The sequence below is a fragment of the Ovis aries genome, chromosome 12, assembly GCF_016772045.2.
Source record: "Ovis aries strain OAR_USU_Benz2616 breed Rambouillet chromosome 12, ARS-UI_Ramb_v3.0, whole genome shotgun sequence".
Taxonomy (NCBI): Eukaryota; Metazoa; Chordata; class Mammalia; order Artiodactyla; family Bovidae; genus Ovis; species Ovis aries.
This window is the reverse complement of record NC_056065.1, coordinates 53,187,859-53,206,403: the sequence shown is the minus strand read 5'-3', so window position 1 is coordinate 53,206,403 and position 18,545 is coordinate 53,187,859. Positions and strand designations below refer to the sequence as shown.

The following is an 18,545-nucleotide window of genomic DNA, read 5'->3' as shown; positions in this document are numbered from 1 at the left end:
ACACCAATCACCCCTCTCCCCCCAAACCTAGTTGTTTCTAAGCTTTCCTGGCCTCCATTTCCTCATCTGTAAAGTGAGGACAGTGCTTATCACATACGGGTGCTATGAGGATGAATGAGAGAGTCCATGTAAAATACCCAGAATGGAAGCCAGTGGAGAGTTACCATTGTTATCATCCAGGTAATCTGAAGTCCACTGACTTTCCCATTGGCAATGTGCTGTAAGTTCTTTAATCTTGGCAGTAAGGCCTTTCATGTTTTTAGGAGCACTGCTGTAGGTCTCCTGGCTGGATGCTTAGCAGGAGCTCTGTGGCTCCTATTGTAACCATATGGTGTCTTTCCAAAGCACAGTGTCTTTGGTCCACACATATTTGCTGAAATCCAGCCACATCCGAAGAAGCAGGGAGAAGACTTTTTTTTCCCCATTAAAAGGCTCTGTCTAGCATTTCTTCTCGGAGAAGGCAATGGCACTCCACTCCAGTACTCTTGCCTGGAGAATCCCATGGACAGAGGAGCCTGGTGGGCTGTAGTCCATGGGGTCGCTAAGAGTCGGACACGACTGAGTGACTTCACTTTCACTTTTCACTTTCATGCACTGGAGAAAGAAATGGCAACCCACTCCAGTGTTCTTGCCTGGAGAATCCCAGGGACGGGGGAACCTGGTCGGCTGCCGTCCTATGGGGTTGCACTGAGTCGGGCACGACTGAAGTGACTTAGCAGCAGCAGCATTTGTTATGTGCTAGACACAGTTTTGGGTATTGGGATGACAAATGACGACTGTCCTCTATAATGGTTGTGCATGCCATGGTACAAAACCAGCCAGGACCTGTGCTAGATGTATCTGTGTAGAATGGAGTTTCATTCCTGTTGTAGATCCAAAGTCTGCATTTTACATTTCCATCCCTTGATACAGAAATGGCCCATGAGATGTGATGAAATGTCTCAAAATCCTTCCTTCTTCCTTTAGCAATATTTTTGCCTTTTAAAACCTTTTCAAAGAGGCAAAAGAGTGATATCAGACAGATAATGAACACTCATGAAATCACACTGTATTATCAATAGTTCATATATTTTTTGGATTAAATTGAGAAAATATTTATTATTTTTCCTGAGACGTAGCACAAATTGAAAAATATAAAACGTTCAAGAGACATATGCAGATAAAAAATACACAATGGCTGAAGAAGAGGTGGAATTAAGAAGTGCTAAAGATAGACTCAATTTAGCAGGCTAAATAATGTCCCCAGAATACGAATTTGAGCTTCCCAGGTGGCTCACTGTTAAGAATAAACCTGCCTGTGCAGGAGACTTGGGTTGGATCCCTGGGTGGAGAAGATCCCCTACAGAAGGAAATGGGAACCCACTCCCGTATTCTCGGGAATGCCTGGGAAATCCCATGGACGGAAGAGCCTGGTGGGCTTACTGACTCAAAAACAACAACAAAGATATTTTCATGTCCTAGTCCACCATGGAAAGAGGATTTTGTGATTAAGTGAGAGATTTTGAGATGAGATTATATTGGGTTACTTGTGTGGGTCCCAAATGCAATTACATGTATCCTTAGAAGAGGAGGGCAGAGGGAAATTCAACTGCACACAGAGGAGGAGAGGATGAGAGGATGGAGCGCAGTGTTAAAGATGCTGGTCTTAAAGACTGATGTAGCCGCAAGTCTAGGAATGCTGGCAGTTGCTAGAAGCTGCAAGAGGCAAGATTCTCCCCTAGGGCCTCTAGAGGGAGAGTGGTCTTGTTGATGTCTTGATTTTGGCTCAGTGATACTGATTTTAGACTTTTGGCCTCTAGAACTGTGAGAGAATGTATTTCTGGTGTTTTAAGCCACCCAGTTTGCAATAATTTGCTGCAAGAGCAACAGGAAACTAAAACACCCATTTAAATGAATGGCAAGGAGGACAACCACTCTTTTCCATTTTCCACCATCTCTTGGCATGTTGCTTCCTAGTACACCTTCTGGCTCACTGTGTCACTTTTATATGTTCCTTTACTTTCTTTTGCATGCTTTTGAATGCCAGATGGCACATAGCTTTTATTTTATTTTTTAGGTTTATTTGGATACTGGTGTTTTGATTATGGGCGGAATATGGGTGGTAGAGTCTCCCTCACTTATTTATCTGATGAGGTTATTATCTTGATTTGTTCACTATACTAGACTAAGTCGTTAGCATCATCCCTTCACAATAAGATGATAATGCACGTTGACTCATCATGTTTTCTTAAAATTAAACCCTAGTTACATAAACAGATTTGTAGGCTCCTTCAGAAGTTTCCAAAGAGAGACCAACTGCATCTAATTTAGTGTGTCTCCTCCTTTGGGTGGGTCCTTTCCACAGGCGCCTTATGCCGCCCATTTCATTTAGATTCTTCCTGATTCCATTCTCAGGGCTTTATCTTCAAGTAGTCATGGCCTTAAATACTATCCATATGGGATATAACCCAACTTTCTATCTCATCTTCAGCCTGCAGCTTTCTCCCTCACTTCGGACTCCTTGCCGACGACTTCCTGCTAGATGTCGCTCCTCGGAAATCTGTAATAGACACCTCCGACTCAACTAGGCTCATCTCCATGAGAGCATTCATTCATCATCATCCTGGCTGTCTACTTCCTCATTTGTAAACAGTTAAGTTCCACAGGACAAGGCCAATGTCATGTCTGTGCGTTACTCCCAGCACGTAGCACACTGCTAGCCACATGGCCAGCAGGCAAGAAATACTCTTTTGTAACGAAGGAACAAATAAACCCAGCTGCATCCTCCCCTTGGAGCTGGATCTTTTGGGGGTAGGCTAGACTGGTCCTTTAGACAGGAGTGAAGAAAGGGGTCTATGTTTCCTCATTTGACAGGGACTTAGTGATGAAGCCATTTTCTTTTTCCCTCCAGGTTCTCCTAGTAACTTTCGATTGCGCAGAATCCCAAGCCTTTGGTGCAGGCAGACTGGTGGTGGCAAGCCCGGGCCTGGCCGCCGGGGTCCTCGGGGTCCCTGTGAGGACGGCCGCGTGTCGGGACGTGAGCAGTCCCGGTCGTCGTGCCAGCGAGAACCGAAGTCGGGGATCCCGGGCGAACACACCTCGGAGCCAGGGCGGCCCGGGTCGGGGCCCTCCGGGTGTGTGAGGCCGGGGTCGGGGTCCTCCGCTGGAGGCGCCTCGGGGGTCTGCGCAGTCGGGGGTCGCGGCCCTTGGCGACGGCGCGGGTCCCGGAGGTCGCGCGGCCGGCGCCGCCCGACGTCACTTCCGACCGGAGCCAAGATGGCGGTGGCGCGGCCGCGGGCGCCGGGGCGGGCGGAGCGGTGGCGGCGGTTCGGGCGGCGGCTCTCGGCGCTCTGAGGCGCGGGGCGCGGCGGGCGCAGCCAGGTAAGAAGCAGCCAGGGCGGGTGGCTTCCGGGACGGCGGCGGGCTCCGCGCCGGGACTCCAGTCTCTGTCCGCGAGGAGCGAGGCGGCGGCGGCGGCGGCGGGAGCGACACGCCGGGGACCCGGGCGCGCAGGGCCAGGCGGGCCGGCGGGCGCGCCCCCTTCGAGGTCTCAGCGTCCCGCGCTCGCGGCGCCCCCCGCTATGAGGCGCGGCCCGCGGGCGGCCGGAGTCCGTCCCTCCCGCGCCGAGCACCCGGGCCCGGCCTTGGGCCCCGGCGCGGGGAAGTTCTGGGGTCCGCTTTGTCGCCGTTGGCTAGCCGCGCGCCCTGCGGGGAGTACGCGGGTGGGCTGCCGGGCGGCGGCGCCGGGCGGGCGGCTGCGACTCCAGCGGGATCCCGGTCCTGGGCCCGCGAGGGTGCCCACCGGTCCCAGGGCCGTTCCAATTTCAAGTGATCTTGTTCTTCTTTTTGTGTGTTCCAACCGAACGTGTCTCTCACACTTGCATTCTGAATTTGTTCAGTGTTTCGCGTCTTTGTGTTTCCTAAATCCACAAAGTGTAGTTTAAGCTCGGAAACGTTCTCCCGCGATAATCCCATCACAGACCCACCGGTGTTTTTGTGTTTAACAGACAGCGCATTTCTCTCTTACGCATTTTGTTACCAAAGATGCCCACGAACCTATTTTTGATGGTGGCAGGAGAGACACGAAGTAGACCAAGCAGGTCAGCGTCTTTACCCTCACCTCCGTGGTGGCTCCCGACCCACGCGTAAACCCCTGCCCACCATGTGTCCAGACACGAGCTTCGGAAACAATCCCACGTCGACCCGGAGAGTCCACAGTACCTCCACTACGCAGCTGTAATTTCCCCAGAGAGAGGACACGCATGCTGGCCCCTCATCTTCCATTGAGCGTTATGTTGGGGTTTTGGTTTTATTTCAGAACGCGTTTTGGTGAATCCCAGTTAAGTCTTTTAAATCCCTCTGATCAGACACTAAAATGGCCCTACCCAGAAGGCGATTAAAATATTAAAGTTTTTGTTTACTACAGGATTATTGTTAAAAGCAGTCAGTCTTTTAACAACAAACAGACCCTTTCAGTGGTTCTCTTAAGATGCCAGACTTCATCTCGATTTGATCAGTTGCATGCAAGTATGTTGGGGAAATGTAGGCCTTTAAACATTTTTTTTTAAAACATGTTATGAAATGTGCTGTACAGATATTAAGGAGGAGGAACTGAGAGACATATTGTATATTCCTTTTTAGATTGGTCTTGTTTTTGAGGTGGCATGCAGCTGCCCCTTCATTCTCCTGTAGGCTTCCTTACAAACACTCATTTGCCCACATTGTTTACACATAGAATCTCAGTATAGCCTTGAGAGGATCTTAAAAGATAGTCCAGCTCCCTCATTTCAAGCGTTGGGAACTGAGATTGAAATTCATAGTGGGACTGACATTTGTTCACAGCTTCTAGTATTCCAGGGCTCTTTTTACACATCTAATTCGGTTTGGTTTAAATAAGTTAATATATTTGAAGTGCTTAGAAAATCACCACGTGCATAATCAAAGCGCTCAGTAGAGGTTCATTTTTGTTGATTCTGAAGATGGTTTTTTTTTCACTGAAAAGTCGGCAGGTTCACATTTGTATTTTCTCATTTTGTGGACAGTTCCTGAAACAATTGGGCGTAAATCTGTAATAACGTGTTAGTTTTGTAAGTACAAAACGGAACAAAAGAATCTCACTGAAAATAGAGAAAAACACAAAGAAGGAATCCCTTCCCAGTCAGATAACCACTGTGAACATTTTGGCAGACCTCCTCCTTACTGTCTCTCGGTGTGCGTGTGTATATTTTCTTTCCTTGTTTATATTTATTCACTTCTATATGTTTGCACTTTGTACGGGATAGATATCATATGCTATATATTGTTTATAATCTCTCTTCTTTTATGATATTGTGAGCATATATCCATGCCACTAAATCTTCAATGCGATTTTTAATGGCCACATTGTATAGGGTGGGCCATAATTTATTTATCAATTCCGTATTGATCAATAAGGTTTCAACAGCTTGAGATTTTCTTTTCTTTAAGATTTGTTTAAAAGTTTTTTCTATTGTGGATTTTCAAGCCCTGTCATCTTTTAAGATACGTGAAAAATATAAATTCTGTTTTTTATCCTCTAAAGACTCATTTTTCCTGCCAGTGCAGTTTGAAGAAATAGTGCTCCATTTCAGCTCCGTTTTATTCTCCCTCATCTGGGTCTGTGCAGTTACAGACATATATCTGCACGAATATTCTTTTGATGATTATTTTACCTTAGATGTTTGTTTATTCCTGGGACTGTTTCTTTAAGCTGCCCAGCTCTTTTCAAGTTCCAGATCTGATTTACAAACCTTTTAAGTCCTGTTAAATCATAGACTTTCCGGGATGGAAAGTACCTTAGGTTATTTACTATTTTCATGTCTTCTGACTTGCTTTTCATGCTGTTTTTAATCCTCGCGCAGAAGAAAAAAAAAAGCCCGTGGGCTGCCTTAGAAAACTCCGTAGTGGGGAGCAAAGAGGGAGTAGGTGGACAGTGCGGGGAAATTGTCAAGCTTGTGTGGCAACATGTAGATCCAGGGAGTTTCCAGGTGATGGGGACGTTACCCGACAGTGGTGACTGCTGATCCTGCTGACATCTGTCCAGGGCTGTGCAGTTTGCCTAGAGCTCATCAGCTATGCCTTCGCTCCTCCGAGGGTTTGCTTAGAGGTCTGGGATACTGTTCTGGCCCTCTCCTTTCGAAATTAGATGCTTATACTTATAGCCAATAATATCATCTTCATAGGGTGACTGAAAGTAGTACTTAGATCTCATTGAAACAAGGTTTCTTAACCTCAACATGGTTGTGGGGCTGGATCATTCTTTGTCGTGGGAACTGTCCTGTACCCTGTAGGATATCTGGCAGCGTCCCTGACCTTTGCCCACCAGATGCCAGTGGCACCCCCACCGCCCAAGTTGTGACAATCCATAAACCCTCCAGACATTGCAAGATGTCCCTTTAGAGCTACCCCAGTTTTTAGCCACTGCTTTAAAGGAAGGCCCATCTCACTGGATGGTTGAATCATAGAAGTGGTTTATGGAATCTCTGTAGTCAAAGAACTGTAAGAATATATGCCACTCGTTTATGTGAAGTTCCCCTTGAAGCCAGGGAACAGGCTTGTTACAGGTGGAAGTTCTTTTCCTGAGTTTGGTTTTATGACTTTGTCCATTTAATTTTTAAAAAAAAATCTTTTGGCTGTGCTGCATGGCATGTAGGCTCCTTGTTCCTCCGTGAGGGATCAAACCCGTGCCTCCTACATTGGCAATGAACAGTCTTAACCATTGTACCACTAGGGCACTCCCAATTTTATGACTCTGTTGAATGGTCACTTTCGGCAGTTTTGCTTTGGTGCCCCTTTCATGGCAAGAGATAAAGGAACTTGAGGTAACACGGAAACTATGGAGAAGTTTTCCTGATAAAGGATCAGCATTCCCAGTATGTAGATTAAATGATTATGAACTTTAAATTTTCATAGACTTGAAACATGGTGAATAATTTAAGCTTGTGGTCTGTTATACTGAATAGCACAAAAACAGTGGTCTTTTCTTCTAGAAAATGGAACTTCGTGAAGCAGCCCCTTGAATATTGCAGGAAGAAGCCTAACTAATTTTTTCTAAAATTTCCTTTTTTAAAAAAAACAAAACAAAAAAACAATTCAGGGTTATGAACTGAAAGTGAAAAATTTGTCCTGAAGAAATAAAATTGATTTTTGCAGTGTTTAGCTAAGTTTATTACTTTATAACTTACAGATAGGTTATTGATATTTGCGACAAACCTGCACCTTCCCCTGGGGGGGAAAATGTAAGTTGTCAGGTCTTTATTTGAATGCTTTAAAAGAATAGATAGTATAGATTGAATTTTTATCGTGGCATAAATAACCTTTAATAAGTTATAATAATAGTAATAATAATAATAGTGTTAGAACTGACTGAAAAAAAGAGAGGCGCTCTTGAACCACATTTGGTAATGGAGTTGTTTTCTGAATGACAGAATATCTGAATATACAGAATCACATTCATTCACTGGAATGAATGCTTATGTCATTTAACTGTTTTTTCTTAAAGAGAATGCCTTTCTTTCCCTACCTCCACTTCCCTGAAGCATGAATTAGAGTTATTGTATGTAATAAATCTGGTTCATTTGGAGTGAAATATGCTTATAATATTTTTCTCAGTACAGTATAATGTTTTTTCTTAGAGTCTTGGTTCATGTCATCTACTCTGTTTTCATTTATTAGTCCTTTGGAACATGCAACTGAATACTTATATATTTGCTAGCCATTTCAGTGAAAAGGATATTTTGTACCTCTTGCAATAAATCATATGATAGGCTTTGCTTTGAAAGAGCTAAATTATTTCTTGGCATAGCTTGCCTGAAATATGGAAAGCAAAATGCAACTGTTAGTTTGATTACAATGGGCAGCCTGTCTGGAAATTGGTAACACCTACAGATTTTACATGTGCTTGTATGTAGTTCCACTAAGACTATGTTAAATTCTGGTGGAAAAATTCTGTGGCATTTTCAAGTAATTTAAATGATGCCATCAATATTTGAAAAGAGTTGTGAGATTCACCAGCCCTTATATACAAGTATGAATGCTGCCCATTTCATAAAGCCTTTTTAACACCACGTAAATTAAGCATACATTGGAGGATCATTATGAAAACTAGATCCTAAATATTTCCCAGTCCATGAGATTTATTCTCGGGACTGCCATCATCCTGAAAGGCCTAATATTAAAGTACCTAAAAGAAGGAATTTTAAAAAGGAAGGAGTCTTAGGACAGATGTGTGAAGCTCTGCTGCCTGAGGTTGTTGAGCAGCTCAGTCCCCTTGGTTTGGGAGATGAATTTTGTGTCAGTGCAGTTCTCTGGTAATAGAGTGCTGCCTCGATATACAGGACGAACTATATCCCAGCTATGTTCAGGGGCGGCATTATTTCTGGCAGTGGGAGGGGTAGGACAGTTACCCTCTCTCTCCTCTTTGTATTTGAAAAGTGAGTACAGTGATTACCTCCATCTTTTATTCGGATATTTTAAGATGAACAGATGAACATGTGAGCAAGCAATTTGAGATTCTTTAGGTTTTTCAAAAACAAAACTAGCATTTGCCTAATTTTTTTTAAAAATAGGTATTGAGGGATGTTGTTCTTTAGTCTCTAAGTCACTTCTGACTCTTTTGCAACCTGTGGACTGTAGCCCGCCAGGCCCCTCTGTCCATGGCATTTCCCAGGCGAGAACCCTGGAGTGGGTTGCCATTTCCTTGTCCAGGGAGTGTTCCCCACCCAGGAATCCAGCCCACATCTCCTGCATTGGCAGGCGGATTCTTTACCACTGAACCACCAGGGAAGCCCATTGAAGGCTAATGTGGCACGAGGATTTCTTAGAAGAGAAATCCTTCCAGGTTATTTCTGAGTCCTAAAGTTTTTTTACTTATCCCATCCTCCCTCTGCTGAACATGGTGAAAGGGGAAACTTTTTTCCTTCTTTCCTCCATGCCTTTCACAAAGCCCAGTCCTTTGTCTTCTATACTTTTGCTGGGTATTTTTTCCCTTGGGATTTCCTCTGTCTCTGGGTCTTCCCCTGGTGGCTCAGAAGGTAAAGAATCTGCCTGCAATGCAGGAGACCCAGGTTCAATCCCCGGGTCAGGAAGATCCCCTGGAGAAGGGAATAGCTACCCACTCCAGTATTCCTGCCTGGAGAATTCTATGGACAGAGGAGCCTGGAGGGCAACACGACTCAGCAACTAGACCAACACACTTTCCTCTGTCCCTAGGCACCCCCTTGTGGCTGAAGACTTCTAAATCTCAGTCCCCCTCCTTGAAGACAGTCTGTGCTGGGACTTTTTTCCCCATTTAATGGATGCAGTTTTCCATGGCTGTCTGGCCCCTCTTCTCAGAGTCTCTAAAATGGAACTTACCACCTTCCACTTAAATGCTACCTGTACTCCTGGCTTATCTGTCTTTAAAATACACTCATTCTTCTTGTCAGTTACATTCCAGATTTTGTTGAACTCATCTTCACCATCTCTTTTTACCTCCTGTTAGGTTTGAAAACACATTCTGTTCATTCTTCCTCTACAGCATTAGTCACATTTTTCATTTCTTTTCTGCTATCATGAGGGTTTCAAAGGTTTATTGCTTATCATCCAGATTCTTAGCCGGCTTGCCTGGCCCCAGTTTTTCTGGCTGCCCTTTCCTCTCCTTCCTCTTCACTCTTAACCTGTCAGTTTAACCTTCCTACATTGTTAGGCCTCACTTGGTTTGTGGCAGTTCTCAAACTTTTCTGGGGCGTGTTACCCACCCCAGGGCAAAGCTGCCCTCCTGATGGGCAGCCCTGGAAGCAGGCTGTTTCCCTGGGCTCCTCCTGCCCACACGCGTTCACTGGCTCTGTTTTTAAGAAAATCCTTTTTTCCATCTTTCTCTAAAGACCCTCCGGATTTGTGTCAGGAGGGGACTGGGTGGATACTGACTTCTTCACTATCTTTGAGGAACATTTCCTACATGTCAGGTTTACTTTTAACCTGAACTCAGACACCACCCTTTATGCTGGGAAAGATTGAAGGCAGGAGGAGAAGGGGATGCAGAGGACGAGATGGTTGGATGGCATTACTGACTCAGTGGACATGATTTGAGCAAACTCCGGAAGATGGTGTAGGACAGGGAAGCCTGGCGTGCTGGCATCCATGGGGTCACAAAGAGTCAGACAGGACTGAGTGACTGAACAACAACAACAGATGCCCCAAGAACTGTTGCGTCTGCAGTGTGACAAAGCTGTGGGCTCGGCACACACCCCGACTTGAGGGGCACTGCCTGGCTTACTCCAGCCGGTGGCACCAAGAGGTGGTCCTTCATCCTCTGTGTCATATGTTGAGTCCCCGGCTAGGGGGAGGCATTCCTCTTTACCTTGAAACCAGAACCACTAATTATTTATTTTGAGAAGATGTGTTGTTCAGTTACTGAGTCGTGGAGAAGTTGAGGAAACATACTTTCCTTTAAACAATAAAAATTCATATATGTATTAGAACTTCTTTTTTTTAAAATTTATTTATTTTAATTGGAGGCTAATTACTTATCGTAATGTATTGGTTTTGCCATATATCGACATGAATCCACCATGGGTGTACACGTGTTCCCCATCTTGAACCCCCCTCCCACCTCCCTCCCCATACTGTCCCTCTGGGTCATCCCAGTGCACCAGCCCTGAGCATCCTGTCTATCGAACCTGGACTGGCGATCTGTTTCACATATGATAATATGCATGTTTCAATGCCATTCTCCCAAATCATCCCACCCTCACCCTCTCCCACAGAGTCCAAAAGGCTGTTCTATACATCTGTGTCTCTTTACTTAAACTGTAGAGCAGTACACAAACATCACTTTGCAAACAGTTTTTGTTGTTTAGTTGCTAAGTTGTGTCCACCTCTTTTGCGACCCCGTGAACTGTAGCCTGCCAGGCTCCTCTGTCGGTGGGATTTCTTAGGCAAAAATACTGGAGTGGGTTGCCATTTCCTTCTTCAGGGGATCTTCCCAACCCGGGGATCAAACCCAGGTCTCCTGCACTGGCAGGAGGATTCTTTACCACTGAGCCACCGGGGAAGCCCCTGCAAACTGTAGGTGTTGCTGTTACTTTAAAATGCTGTTGAGACTAGAAATAGTTACATATTTAGAGGATAGACTCCAAACTTCAGGTCTCATTTAAAGTAGAAGAGTTGCTCCCTACCAAAATAATAATAAACTCCTGGGAGAAAATCTCAAGAAATGCACTGACTGTTGACCCTGGCATATTAGCAAAATATAGTTGTTACTCTTATCTGGTGTAACTTGTAATTTTGCTATAGGTTGTTCACTTAAGAGTTTCAGAAGTCTCCTTGTCATTTATGTGTAGTGTGTGGAGGGTGAGTTTTCCTATATACTTTATTGTATAGGAGAAACCAGAAAGCCTCTGAGCAGCCACTTGTAAGATGACTATATTGACGCTCAGGTTTGAAAAGATGCATATTGAGTGGCAAGACCATTTCCTCACAGTACTGAAGCTTTCGTCCCCTTTACAGAAAATTCACAAGTATTTTGCAGGGTTCCTGAAAGTCCCTTAATTTTTAATGTTTAATCACATCAGTTACATCTGCTTTGGGAACTCCAGTGAAGAATAGTAACTCGAAGGGTTAATTGAGAGTACATTTTATTTGGGAAATTGTGAAGTGAGCTGTCATGGGGCAACTCCTTGTAGAAAGTCTGTGTTTGAGTTGGAAGCTTGGATGTGAGAAAAGAATCAGCTTAATTTTCTTTGTATAATAATTTTAAGTTTTTAATGCAGCTAACATGGGAAGATGTTACAAAAGCATCATTTTATAGGAAATTCTTTGAGTTTAATGCTGTTTTGCAGAATATATGGAGAATACATAGTCAACAGTTGGTTAGTTATAATTTTCAGCAGAGAGATGGGAATTATAATAATGATCTTGAATCTGTGCATAGTTCTCATCAGACAGCAGAGACTGGCTAGAACACCTGTAGAATTTTTGTAGAAACCCAAAACAAAACCTAAAAGTTTTGATGTAGTAAATTATATGTTCAGCATAATATAATGACGTAGGTGTATACATTTAATCAGAATTATAAGAAAGTGAAAGTTGCTCAGTCATGTCCGACTCTTTGCTACTGCGTGAACTCATGAACTGTACAATCCATGGAATTCTCCAGGCCAGAATACTGGAGTGGGTAGCCTTTCCCTTCTCCAGGGGATCTTCCCAACCCAGGGATCGAACCCAGGTCTCCCACATTGCAGGTGGATTCTTTACCAGCTGAGCCACCAGGGAAGCCCTTTCACTTTCACTTTAGAGTAAGAGAGTGCATGTGATAGCCATCCCTAACATTACCAGGTAAATGATAAATAATCAGCGCTTGCTATACATTTATTGTTAGCCCTTTATTAGTGAATGCTTGGAGAGGTGTTTCTTGAAAATTTTCCCTTATATTAAAAAAATTTTTTTTCAAGTAATGGAGAGATATTTTAGGGGAAGAAAAGGCCCCTAGACTGCCATAATCTAAATTTGCATTCATATTACTCTCCTAGTTATCTGCTGGTCTCTTATTAAACATTCTACTATGGTGTTGTTTAACTTAGAGATATTTCAGACAAAACTAATCAACCTCATCCCATCAGAGCTCTGTGGCTCTGAAGCCATTCGAAACAGCAGATCTCGTCTTCCTCTCACTTTTAGGGGAACTGCGTTGTCAATGTCAAGTTCTCCTGTGTTGTGTTAGTTGCTCAGTTGTGTCTGACTCTGCTCTCTGTGGACTGTAGCCCACCAGGCTCCAGTGTTCCTGTACTTTCCCAGGCAAGAATACTGGAGTGGGTTGCCATTTCCTTCTCCGAGGGATCTTCCCAAACCAGGAATTGAACCCAGGTCTCTTGCATTGTCGGCAGATTCTTCACCATCTGAGCTACCAGGGAGCCCGTCAAGTTCTACCTGGAGTAAATTCTCTAAACTCTGCCTCCTTATTTAGGTTGGTGTCAGGACACTCTGCTCTATGAATTTGGGGAATCAGGCCCTGGGATATTTGTCTGTGGTTTTCAAGGTATCACTGAGGAAACCAATATATTGAAATAGGATAAATTACTGATTTATTTGTGGGCATTAAGTTCTTTATATCTCTTAATACACACTTGAGTTTGGGAAATTCCTCTCTTGATGTGCTGTTATACTGTTGCTTTTGCCTTGGCTAGAAATCATTCTAGAGGGTGAGAGGCATGAGAAGTTTTAAGCTGTAAGAGTTCATATTGTCCGACTTACCAAAGGGTTATTACCTGATAGCTCAGTTGGTAAATAATCCACCTGAAATGCAGGAGACCCTGGTTCGATTCCTGGATCTGGAAGATCCTCTGGAGAAGGGAAAGGCTACCCATTGCAGTATTCTTGGGCTTCCCTGGTGGCTCAGCTGGTAAAGAATCCGCCTGCACTGCGGGAAACCTGGGTTTGATTCCTGGGTTGGGAAGATCCCCTGGAGAAGGGAAAGACTACCCACTGTAGTATTCTGGCCTGGAGAATTCCATGGATTGTATAGTCCATGAGGTCACAAAGAGTTGGACACGACTGAGTGACTTTAACTTCACTCACCAAAGGGTTGCCAAATCTTTGCTGTATTCTCAAATCTGTTTTTTTCTCTTCACACACACACACACACACACACACACACACACACACACACACACAGACACACACCCCACCCCCCCACCCCCTAATGAAAGCCTGTCGTTTTAAAGGAAAGTTGGGGGTATATTTTTCAGTGTGAAACTAAATGTTCTGGATGATTATTTCAGTGGTATTTTATGTATAATTTTAGAAAAGGAAACTGAATGACTTCATTTAGCAAATTCCTAGGCAGATTCAGTATTTATGAATTATGTGATTCTTCTTAATCCCCAAGAATGGATGCTAGATGCTTTCATTTTGATAGCTGGAGTTTATAGATTGTAACTTGGTGATTCCATTCTTTTGGTAGGAATTGTGAATGGTAGTTTTTGATAGTACATTAGCTGTGTTTGTTAATGAAAACTGCCTTTGAGAAGTTGGCATGCTTTGGATATTTTAATTATTTTTCTAAAAGTTTCTGGGGACTGCAAGAATCTTTGGTCAGAGAAAGTTAAGATTTACAGTGTAAATCTGCAAATCTACTCTGCTAAAAGGTTGATCATCTCGGTGTTTGCCACAGTGATATTCATTTACCATGAGAGATCTGCTTTATGTAGTGATTAGTTTTAGAATTATTTTTCTTTTCTTATGTAGGTCATAAACATTCCAAGACTTCTTTTACACAGTGATATTTTTAAAACTTTTTCTTTTAGTCCATGTTTTCAACGTAATTTTGATTTTTAAAATTTTGCTGCAGTCATGCCACTTATCTTATTTCTGTTTTACTGTTTGTCCAGTTAGTTAGTTTCTTCTGAGTCTTTATCTTGTTGTTGTTCAGTCACTAGGTTGTGTCTGACCGTCTTGGACTGTAGCACGCCAGGCTTCCCTGTCCTTCACTATCTCCTGGAGTTTGCTCATATTCATGTCCATTGAGTCAATGATGCCATCCAATCATCTCATCCTCTCTCGCCCCCTTCTCTTCCTGCCTCAATCTTTCCCAGCATCAGGATCTTTATGAATCAGCTCTTCCCATCAGGTGGCCAAAATACTGGAGATTCAGCTTCAGTCCTTCCAATGAACACCCAGGACTGATCTCCTTTAGGATGGAGTGGTTGGATCTCCTTGCAGTCCAAGGGACTCTCAAGAGTCTTCTCCAACACCACAGCTCAAAAGCATCAATTCTTCAGCGTCAGCTTTATTTATGGTCCAACCCTCACATCCATACATGACTACTGGAAGAACCATAGCTTTGACTAGACAGACTTTTTAATATGCTGTCTAGATTGGTCATAACTGGTTAGTTGCTATCATGTGAAATGAGCACAATTGTATGGTAGTTTGAACATTTTTTGGCATCTTCTTTCTTTGAGATTGGAATAAAGACTGATCTTTTCCAATCTTTATGTTACAATGTGGAATTTGTAATCTAAGAAAATAATTATAACAGTGGCCTCTGAGCGAATAATTTATTTTCCAAATAGCGCCCCCCCCCCCCCAAAACCTAAATTGAGTCAAAAGAAAAGACCCTTATGCTGGGAAAGATTGAAGGCAGGAGGAGAAGGGGATGACAGAGAATGAGATGGTTGGATGGCATCGCTAACTTGATGGACATGAGTTTGAGCAAGCTCCAGGAGTTGCCAGGTGTGCTGCAGTTCATGGGGTTGCAAAGAGTTGGACAGGACTGAGTGACTGAACTGAACTGAATATCAGTAACTTACAGGTGGACTTTCCAGGTGGTGCTAGTGGTAAAGAGCCCGCCTGCAATGTAGGAGACATAAGAGACACCGTTTCAATCCCTGGGTAAGGAACGTCCCCTGGAGGAGGGCATGACAACCCACTTCAGTGTTCTTGCCTGGAGAATCCCATTGGCAGAGGAGCCTGGCAGACTACAAAGTGGGGTCGCAAAGAGTCGGACACAACTGAAGTGACTTAGCGTGCACATAGTGAATGTGCAAATCAAATATTTATTTTCCTAACTCTTTGCCCTTCCTCTCAGACTTAGACTAGTCTTAAAGAATCTGCTATTGCTTTTTCTTTAAAGGCTTTTCATATTGTTTTGTAGGCTTCACAAGTCTACAAAGGACAGATACGACAGTTTGATGTGTTATATGTATTGCATTAATGTTAGTCTGTGTCTGTCTTTTGGTTGATCTGCCTTATCTCAGATGATGTGATAGAAGTATGGCTGGGCCTGCAGGGATGGTCTGACCCTGAAACTGCCTGTTTGTATGGGGTTTCCTGCATATTTCTAGATTTTCTGGTCTCTGGCTGCCGTGTCAGATGACATCAGCTTAATAGTTGTTCAGATTGTCTTGACCTTCTAAGGGACCAGTATTTGAATAAAGACCCTCCTAATTATTTTATTGTTGCTGTATTCATACTGATCATACTGATATAGTTAAATCATCTTTATGATATTACTAAATTAAATATTTGTACAGATGATTTGTCCTAGAATTTGGAAGCAGTATCTTGAAAAGTAAAGTACATGTATGTTATTAAAACCTTGGATCAGTAAAATCAAGATCAAACTTTTAGTTTTCTAAGAGTATGTGCTGTTAGTGAAGTATATTTGGTGATAGAAATTCACGTGCTCTAAATTTGTGAATCTGTCTAATGTAGTTTATCTGAAAGACATCAGCAGGTAGAATGGAAGGAAATGTAGACATTTTAAAGAAGGTTTGGTCAGGCATAGAAATCCAAACAAGAAACTAAGAATCTATGGTCAGAAAAGTCCAGGATTTTAAGTTTTTCATTATTTGCCACTGGAAAATTGGAGGAACTTAATTATTAAGCATTTTATTTAAAGTTTGATAGACTTCCTCAGTTTCAGTGGTGGGTGTGAAAAGATTCCTCTCGGCCGCTACACTGGTATGATTGATACTTCAAGTTACCATGTTTGATAAAACACAGACCCTGAGATAACTGTATTAGAAAGGTGGGTATATAAATCAGTGCTGTTAAAGTCAACACTGAATGTAAAAGTTACGTAGAATTGCCATGCACTTCCATAGGGGTTTTGCAATCCTGGAGGAATCTTAAGGAAGTTATTCCAATAACAGAGTTTAGAATCTATAGTTGCTTTAAAATGTATTATCATAGTGCAGGTAGTACATGATTACTACAGTTCAGAGGTTCTTCACCAGAAGGGGATCTGGGGATATGTGTGTGGGTAGTTTTGGTTGACAAGATGCTCAGAGGGAGCTGCTGGCATTGATTTCGCAGTGCAGAGCTAAGTGGCCTTAATGAAAGGGACAGTCCCGCACTGGAGTGAGTACTCAGCTCAAAATGCAATGGTCCTGTGTTGAGAGACACTGCCAAAATCTTAATTCTTTTATTGTAACATCTCTTGCTTTTAGTATAGTTTAATATCCTAATTTAAAATATCATTTGAGAAGTCAGTGTTAGATTTTTGATGTTTTTGATTATTGTAAAATATTTTAGATATATAATCTGATAATATTGTGAGTCAAGAGAGAGAAAGAAAAAAAAAAAGAGGGTCTTGTTTTTAGCAATTAGGATTAGAAGTGATGGAGAGGAGGGTCCAAGCATACAGCGTCAAGAATAAGTAGTGAGCCTTTAAAGATGTTAAGGTCCTTCTAGTTTTTGGAAAGAAATGATATTGTTGCTGCTGTTTAGTCGCTAAGTTGTGTCTGACTCTTTGCGGCCCCATGAACTGTAGCCCATCAGGCTCCTCTGTTCATGGGATTTCCCAGGTAAGAATACTGGAGTGGGTTGCCATTTCCTTCTCCAGGGGATCTTCCCGACCCAGGGATCAAACCCGCATCTCCTGCATTGGTAGACTGGTTCTTTACCATTGAGCCACCAGGGAAGCCTGAAGAAAGGATACTGCTGCTGCTGCTAAGTCGCTTCAGTTGTGTCCGACTCTGTGTGACCCCATAGACGGCAGCCCACCAGGCTCCTCTGTCCCTGGGATTCTCCAGGCAAGAACACTGGAGTGGGTTGCCATTTCCTTCTCCAGTGCATGCAAGTGAAAAGTGAAAGTGAAGCCCCTCAGTCGTGTCTGAATCTTAGCAACCCCATGGACTGCAGCCCACCAGGCTCCTCCATCCATGGGATTTTCCAGGCAAGAGTACTGGAGTGGGGTGCCATTGCCTTCTCCAGAAGAAAGGATGAATGCCATCTAATTTGGACAGAGAGGAGACAGACAGTGTAGAAAGTGAGATTATTATTAACTCATGTAACAGTCTGAATTACAAGTTTTCATTAAAAAATTGAGATTCATGGAAATAAATGAAAGAGTAAGATGTTTTAAGTACTTTAATATTTTAGCTCTTCATTTTTAGATGTCACAGTATCTGAGTTGTTTGGTTTGTGCCTGTGAGCTGGCAACTATGAAAGGGGAGGAAAAGGGAGGGAAAATTTATTAAATAAAGAGGGAAAATAAGTGAAAAGCAGATGGAAAGAAGGAGATAGCATCTCAGAAAATGGCTGCTCTATCCTTCCATGTCCTTAGGATGAAAACCCTGGTGTCATCTTTGACTTCCTCTTTTTTTTTTTCCCCCCCCATACATAGCATCAAATCTGGCAGCAAATCCTGGGGACTCTATTTTAAAAATAGATCAGGATCTGCTGACTTGTCCCATCTCTCCTATGTGGGCCAAGGCGCCATCATCTCTTGCCTAAATGGGGACATTAGCCTCCTAAGAGGTCTGCTTGCTTCCACCCTACTCCCTTACAGTCTCCTTTTAAATCTAAGTCACGCTAGGTCGCTTCTGCCACCGTAAGCCTCCCAGTGGCTTTCCATCTCTGGATGAAAAAGCTGTAGCCATTCTGGTGAACAGTGCTTACCTTGCAAAGTTTATGCTTAAATCTGTCTCTCCTGTTCTCCACCCCACTCTGTACCATTGTGTCCTGCACTTGGCCTCTTGTCTGCTGTGTACAGTCTTACTTCTTATGATGCTTCTCCTCCATCCCTTGTTGACTCTCAGCTCCTCACTTTCTGCTTTCTCAGTGAG

At 43.3% G+C, this 18,545-nt stretch overlaps 1 protein-coding gene across 5 annotated transcripts in view; it reads left to right on the top strand.

Moving 5' to 3' along the window:
- The first annotated feature begins 3,236 nt into the window (after positions 1 to 3,236).
- PRDM2 (PR/SET domain 2) overlaps positions 3,237 to 18,545 on the top strand; it is a 131,912-nt gene continuing 116,603 nt past the window's right edge. For all 5 annotated transcript variants that reach the window (XM_042257443.1, XM_042257444.1, XM_027975876.2 and 2 more), the window contains exon 1: positions 3,237 to 3,360. The gene's annotated coding sequence lies outside the window, so the exon portion shown is untranslated. The remainder of the gene's footprint in view (positions 3,361 to 18,545) is intronic.